Genomic DNA, 7,108 nt, shown 5'->3' with positions numbered 1-7,108 from the left:
AATCCCTTCCCCCGACCTAGGTGGTTCTGCCGTCGGGACAGGATGTGTGTATAGGTATAATGAAGCCGGTGGGGCAACCGGATCCACCTATCCTTCCGGTCCCGGGCGAAGCGGCTCAAATCTAAACCGGACTAGAGACCTTGTCCTTTCTTCAGCCTCAAATCGAAATACTTGAAGGGAAGGGCGAGAGGCCCCAGGAGACAGTCCACTGAGCAGCCGTATGAATAACAAACCCAGTATGACTTTATATGTATATGTTTGTGTTTATGTACATGCATGTAGGAGTATACTCACCCCCACACGCGTTTTTTTCTTTCTAATCTCACACAAAGTAAGGAGTGTTTATCAAAATTGGTGGTAAGCTATGATGTCAGCCCCATTTTGCCCAGTTAGCTTAGAGGGCACAAATTCTGTGTTAATAACTTGAGCATGGGGGTGCCCGGGTGGTTCAGTGGGTTGAGCCACCTACTCGTGATTTCGGTTCGGGTCCTGAGTTGGGATTCTCTCTCTCTCTCTCCCTCTGCCCCTCCCACACCCATTCTCTCTCTCTGTCTAAATAGATAAACAAACAAACAAACAAACAAACATTTTTTAAAAAAAATTACTTGAGCCTGATACACTATAGTTAAGTTTGTAGCCTGGAGAAAACTGCATATTTCGTCCCCAGAAATTCATCTCCTCTAATGTGCTCCAGCAAAAGGAATTTGTAACCCATTTCTTGTCAGGCCCCATAAACTAGTCCCATCATATGCTAGCTCAGCAATACATGGTTAATGGTCATTTTTTCGATTCATTTTATACTGTTTTTTTTTTAATGCTTATTTATTTATTTTGAGAGAGAGAGGGAGAGGGGAAGGGCAGAGAGAGGGAGACAGAATCCCAAGCAGCCTCTGTGCTATCAGTGCAGACCCCAACTCAGGACTCGCTCGCACAATCTTGAGATCATGACCTGAGCTGAAATCAAGAGTCGAATGCTTAATGGACTGAGCCTTCCAGGCGCCCCTTTTATACTGTTTTTAAATGAAAGTCCACTAGGTTGTGGAAATGGGCATTAAGGTAGTGGGAGTCAGGGGGACTCTTTTATACCAATAATTGTTAAAGAAGGTGCACTATGGGGTGCCCGGCTGGCTCAGTCGGAAGAACATATGACCCTTGATCTCGGGGTCGTGAGTTCTAGTCCCACGTTGGGTGTAGATATTACTTAAACTTACGTAAGCTGAAAAAGAAAAAAAAGTTGCAAGACTGAAACAAAGTTTTGGGTTTTTAAAAATTTCTTAATGTTTATTTTTGAGAGAGAGAGAGAGAGAGCGCGCGAGCGAGCATGGGGGAGGGGCAGAGAGAGGGAGACAGAGGATCTGAAGCAGGCTCCAGGCAGAGAGCCTGGTGCCGCCGGAACTCATGAGCCAGGGGATCATGACCTGAGCTGAAATCAGACGATTAACCAACTGAGCCATCCAGATGCCCCCAAAACAAAGTTTTTAATCTCCGATCTGTTTTTGAACGGAGTTATGAGCTCAAAACCTGAACTAAATACTTGTTTTGTTTGTTGTATAGATTTATTTTCAAAGGATAGAACAGATAATTTAAATACAAGTCTATAGGCACATGGGTGGCTCAGTTTGTTAAGCATCTGACTTCGGCTCGGGTCATGATCTCACAGTCCGCGAGTTCAAGCCTCTCGTTGGGCTCTGTGTTGACAGCTGGGAGCCTGGAGCCTGCTTCAGATTCTGTGTCTCCCTCTCTCTCTGCCCCTCCCCCGCTCAAGCTCTGTCTGTCTGTCTCTCTCTCTCTCAAAAATAAAATAAACATTAAAAAAATTAAAAATAAGGGGCACCTAGGTGGCTCGGTCAGTTAAGTGTGGGACTTCAGCTCACGTCATGATCTTAGAGTTCATGAGTTTGAGCCCCACATCGGGCTCTCTGCTGTCAGCACAGAGAGCGCTTCGGATCCTCTGTCTCCCTCTCTCTCTTCCCCTCCCTCACTCACAATTTCCATTTCTCTCTCAAAAGTAAACATTAAAAAAAAAAAAAAGAGAATTACTCTGTCAAAGGCAGCGATCATGCCAAAACATGTTCTCACTTACAGACACTCGCCAGCATCTTTTGAGTCTTTGAGAGCTCTCAGTGAAAAAAAGGGGTCTAGTATTTTATTCATATACATCCTTCTTCTCTGCGATGTAATCTACAGTTTCTTGTGGACACATTAACTTCTCCGCATCTGTATCAGGAATTTCAAACCCAAATTCATCCTCCCTGACCATGATAATCTCCACTTGTCCAAACTGTCTAAGCCCAGGTCTTTCATAAAGTGGGAATTTACCAAGAGCTTTTCTGGGTCAATCTTGCCATAGAGTTTCAAGACGTAAAGAACACGGTCCTTGATTTCCTCCCACGTCAAAGTGCATCACTGTGCGGGTGGCACACTTGTGTAACTGGGACCTGCGGGAGCACTGAGGTGGGCTGCAGAGCCCCAGGCCTCCTCCAGGTCCCTGTGCCGCACAGGGTGATGCTGAGGGACAAGGCCACTGCCAGCGTGAGAGCCCCCAGGCAGCGGTGTCAAGGCTGAGGACAGTTGATAGACACAAGTGGAGAGGACGTGAGCCACCATGGTTACGCCAACCCCAGATTTGAACTAAATACTTTCACAAAATAATTTTCTTCCCAAATACTTCTTGTTCCTGGTTCAAACAGACTTGTGATCTCTAGTGCTGGCTTTGCCAGTCCCTCAAACTCGTGGCTCACTAGGGTTTCTCCTTTGATGATGAATTGGTGCTCCATTTATGGGAAGGGGTTTGATGATATTAGACCTCTAGACGTATGGAAAATTTCTCCAACTCTTGGATCAGCCCATAGGAATTTCACATTGGAAAGACTGAGCCACCAATGGACAAGTATTTCTAATTTAACCTCACTGAGAGGAGCTGTGTCTGCCAACAGGTAGAAATGTGGCCAGAGCTTGTGGGAGTGTTCTGATGACTGAAAATAACACAGGATGAAACGGAATGATATGACCATTCCGGCGTATATTTGAGGTGAAGATTCTGCTGGGGTGTGTGTGCGCGCGCCCACGCGGGCCCAAGACAGGGAGAAGGAAGAGTGAATGACGCCCTGCCCAGTGTGAGACTTGGATGGAGAATTTGAGTGCTTTGCTGCCCATTAGGTCCCTATGGGACTACGATGTTGGCCAACTATGCCAGTGGCTGATGCTGAGTGTAATGAAGCTCGCGGTCAATATCTGAGAGGGGTGGAGAGTAAGGAAGTTCCAGAACTTGGCAAATAACCCAGATCCCGAAGCGCAGCCAGTGCCCGTGGTGTCACAGATTCCAAAGAAAATCGAACAGCTGTCGATTCACACCTATGTATGAAAGAGGAGGAAAGGGAAAGAAGGTTTAATACAGAGATAAAGATAATACAGCCCTCTGCTCCTGCGTTGCTTTCCTCCAGTTCACTGACGTTCTTTATTTGTGGCATTTAAAGTACAAAACTTTTGTTGTGATGATATTAAGAGAGAAACGTGCTGCACATGTGCTATTTCTTTAAGAGAGAATGTTAAGTGTGGAACTGTGGCATTTGATTTCCTCAGGCTGCCACCTTCTTCTTCTCTTCCTCTTCGTTCTCTTTCTCCAGTTCCCCAGGTCTTCCTTCTTCCTTCCTTTGCTTTAGAAATGAAAAAACAAGGGTGGCTGGGTGGCTCAGTCAGTTAAGTGTCCAACTTCGGCTCAGGTCATGATCTCACTGTTCGTGGGTTCAAGCCCCGCGTCGGGCTCTGTGCTGACAGCTCAGAGCCTAGAGCCTGCCTGGGGTTCTGTGTCTCCCTCTCTCTTTCTCTGCCCCTTCCCCGCTAACGCTCTGTCTCTCTTTTTCTCAAAAATAAATAAACACCGAATTAAAAAAACAAACAAAGAACAGGAGTGCCTGAGAACACAGTTTTGCACAATTTAACCAACACTACATGAAGTACTTCTTTATTATCAGATAAACCAGACCAATAAACCAAAAACCTAGAATGGGCATATCTTGAAAACATTGGCTTCATATGAATGGAGATGTTAGCAGCATTCATGTTTTGATCTTGTCTTGCTTTTTTTAAAAAAAAATTAATAGGCTTTATTTTTTAGGGCAGTTTTAGGTTTACAAAGAAACTGAGCAGAAAGTACAGAGAGTTCCTGTTATATTTTGCATTGGGTGTGGTACCTTTGCTACAATTGATAAACCAGCATCGGTACATTTTAATTAAAGTCTATTGTTTACATTAGGGTTCACTCTTTGTGTAGGGTTTTCTATCAATTTTGTCAAGTGCTTAATGTCCTGTATCTACCACTACTGTATATACAGAATAGTTTCATTTCCCTAAAAATCCCCTGTGCTCCACCTACTCATCCTTCCTTTCCTGCTCTCTTCCCCTCCTCCTAAAAAAAAAAAAAGGTTTCCCCTTCCTGGGAAACCACGGATCTTTCCACTTTCCTACCGCTGTACCTTTTCCAGAATGTCACATAGTTGGAATCAGACTGGCTTCTTCCGCTTAGCAATATGTACTTAAGTTTCCTTTGTGTCTTTTCCTCGGTTGACAGCTCATTTCTTTTTATTGCTGAATAATATTCTGTTGTACCAATGTATCACACTTTACCTATTCACCTGTTGAAGGATATCTTGGTTGCTTCTAGGTGTCGATGATTATAAATAAAGCTACTATAAACATTCACATGCAAGTTTCGTGTAGATATATACTGTCAAGCTACTTGGGTGAATGCCTAGGGATGGAATTATTGGATCATATGATAAGAGTATGTTTAGTTTCATAAGAAACTGCCAAATTGTCTTTCAATGTGGCTGAACCATTTTTGCATTCCCACCAGCATGGAATGAGGGTTCCTGGTGCTCCACATCCTTGTCAGCATTTGCTGTTGTCAGTGTTTTGGATTTTAGCCATTCTAATAGGTGGGTAGTGTATCTTGTTGTTGTAGCTTTTAGTTTATTTAATTTGAGAGAGAGCGTGAGCAGGAGGGGGCAGAGAGAGAGGGAGAGAGAATCGCAAGCAGGCTCCGTGCTGTCAGTGCAGAGCCCACAGTGGGGCTTAATCTCACTAACTGTGGGATCATGACCGGAGCCGAAATCAAGAGTCAGACATTTAACTGACTGAGCCACCCAGGCGCCCCAGTATCTTGTTGTTTCCAAATTACACATAACGTTAGGCATCTTTGCATATGCTTATTTAGCAACTTTACATCTTCTTTGGTGAAGTTTCTGTTCAAACCTTTTGCCTACTTTTTAATTGGATTGTTTGTTTTCTTATTGTTGAGTTTTAAGAGCTCTTTCTATATTGTGGGCACAAGTCTTTTATCAGATAAGTGTTTTGCACACATTTTCTTCCCAGTCTGTGGTTTGTCTTTTCATTCTTTAACAGTATCTTTTACAGGGCACACATTTTTTTTCCCCATCAACATAAGTAAATATTTTTTAAAGTACAGTTGACATACAAGATTATATATATTTTTAATGTTTATTTATTTTTTGAGAGAGAGAACGAGCAGGGGAGGGGCAGAGAGAGAGGGAGACACAGAATCGGAAGCAGGCTCCTGGCTCTGAGCTGTCAGCCCAGAGCCCGACGCGGGGCTCGAACTCACAGACCGTGAGATCATGACCTGAGCCGAAGTTGGACACTTAACCAACTGAGCCACCCAGGCTCCCCAACATGCAATATTATATTAGTTTCAGGTGTACCACATAGTAATTACACATTTATATACATTACAAAATGAACATCATGAGAAGTCAAATTACTGGGGTGCGTGGGTGGCTAAGTTGATTAAGCCTCTGGCTAGGGTCATGATCTCACGGCTCCATGAGTTCGAGCCCCACATAGGGCTCTCTGCTGTCAATGTGAAGCCTGCTTCTGAACTTCTGTCTCCTTCTCTCTGCCCTTCCCCCTGCTCATGCGTGGGCTCTCTCTCTCTCGAAAATAAATATTAAAAAAAATTTGGGGTGCCTGGGTGGCTCAGTTGGTTGAGTGTCTGACTTCGGCTCAGGTCATGCTCTCACAGTTTATGAGTTTGAGCCCCACGTCAGGCTCTGTGCTAACATCTCGGAAGTTGGAGCCTGCTTCAGATTCTTTGTCTCCCTCTCTCTGCACCTTCCCCACTCTCACTCTGTCTCTCAAAAATAAATAAACATTAAAAAATTTAAAAAAAAATTAAAGGGGTGCCTGGGTGACTCAGTCGGTTAAGCATCTGACTTCAGCTCAGGCCATGATTTTGCAGTTCGTGAGTTGCAGCTCTGCATCAGGCTCTGTACTGAAGGCTCAGAGCCTGGAGCCTGCTTCGAATTCTGTGTCTCCCTTTCTCTCTCTCTCTCTCTCTCTCTCTCTCTCTCTCTCTCTCTCTCTCTCCCCTGCTTGCACCCTGTTGGTCTGTCTCTCTGTCTCTCTCTCTCAAAAATAAACATTAAAAGAATAAGAAAAAATTTAAAAAGAAGTCTAGTTACCGCCTGTCACCATACAAAGTTATTACAATATTATTGACTGTATTCCCTATGTTGTACTTTTCATCCTGTGACTTGTTTATTTTATAACTGGAAGTTTGTACCTCTTAATCCCCTTCATCTATTTTACCCGTTCTCCCATCCCCCTCCCCTCTGGAAACTACCAGTTTGTCCTCTGTATTTATGTCTATTTCTATTTTGTTTTGTTTCTTCATTTGTTGGGGTTTTTAAAAGAGTCTACATATAAGTGAAATCATATGCTATTTGTCATTCTTTTTAAAAAATGTTTATTTATTTATTTTTGAGAGAGAGAGAGAGAGCACACGAGCACAGCAGGAGGGGCAGAGAGAGAGGGAGACACAGAATCTGAAGCAGGCTCCAGGCTCTGAGCTGTCAGCATAGAGTCTGACGCAGGGCTTGAACTCACCAACTGGGAGATCATGACCTGAGCCAAAGTCATATGCTTAACCAACTGAACCATCCAGGTGCCCCTAATATTTGTCTTTCTATGGATAACTTATTTAACTTACAATGATACTCTCTAGGTCCATCCATTTTGTCGGGAATGAATGGTAAGATACCATTCTTTTTTGTGGATGATATATCACATATTTTTTCCAAGATTTTATTAT

At 43.6% G+C, this 7,108-nt stretch overlaps 1 pseudogene; it reads right to left on the bottom strand.

Moving 5' to 3' along the window:
- Positions 1-2,124: 2,124 nt before the first annotated feature.
- On the bottom strand, positions 2,125-2,607 carry LOC128773892 (acyl carrier protein, mitochondrial-like; annotated as a pseudogene).
- Between the last annotated feature and the right edge of the window lie 4,501 nt (positions 2,608-7,108).

Source organism: Panthera pardus, unplaced genomic scaffold (genome assembly GCF_024362965.1).
Source record: "Panthera pardus isolate Hobbes unplaced genomic scaffold, ASM2436296v1 HiC_scaffold_27, whole genome shotgun sequence".
Taxonomy (NCBI): domain Eukaryota; kingdom Metazoa; phylum Chordata; class Mammalia; order Carnivora; family Felidae; genus Panthera; species Panthera pardus.
This window is presented reverse-complemented; position numbering and strand designations above follow the sequence as displayed.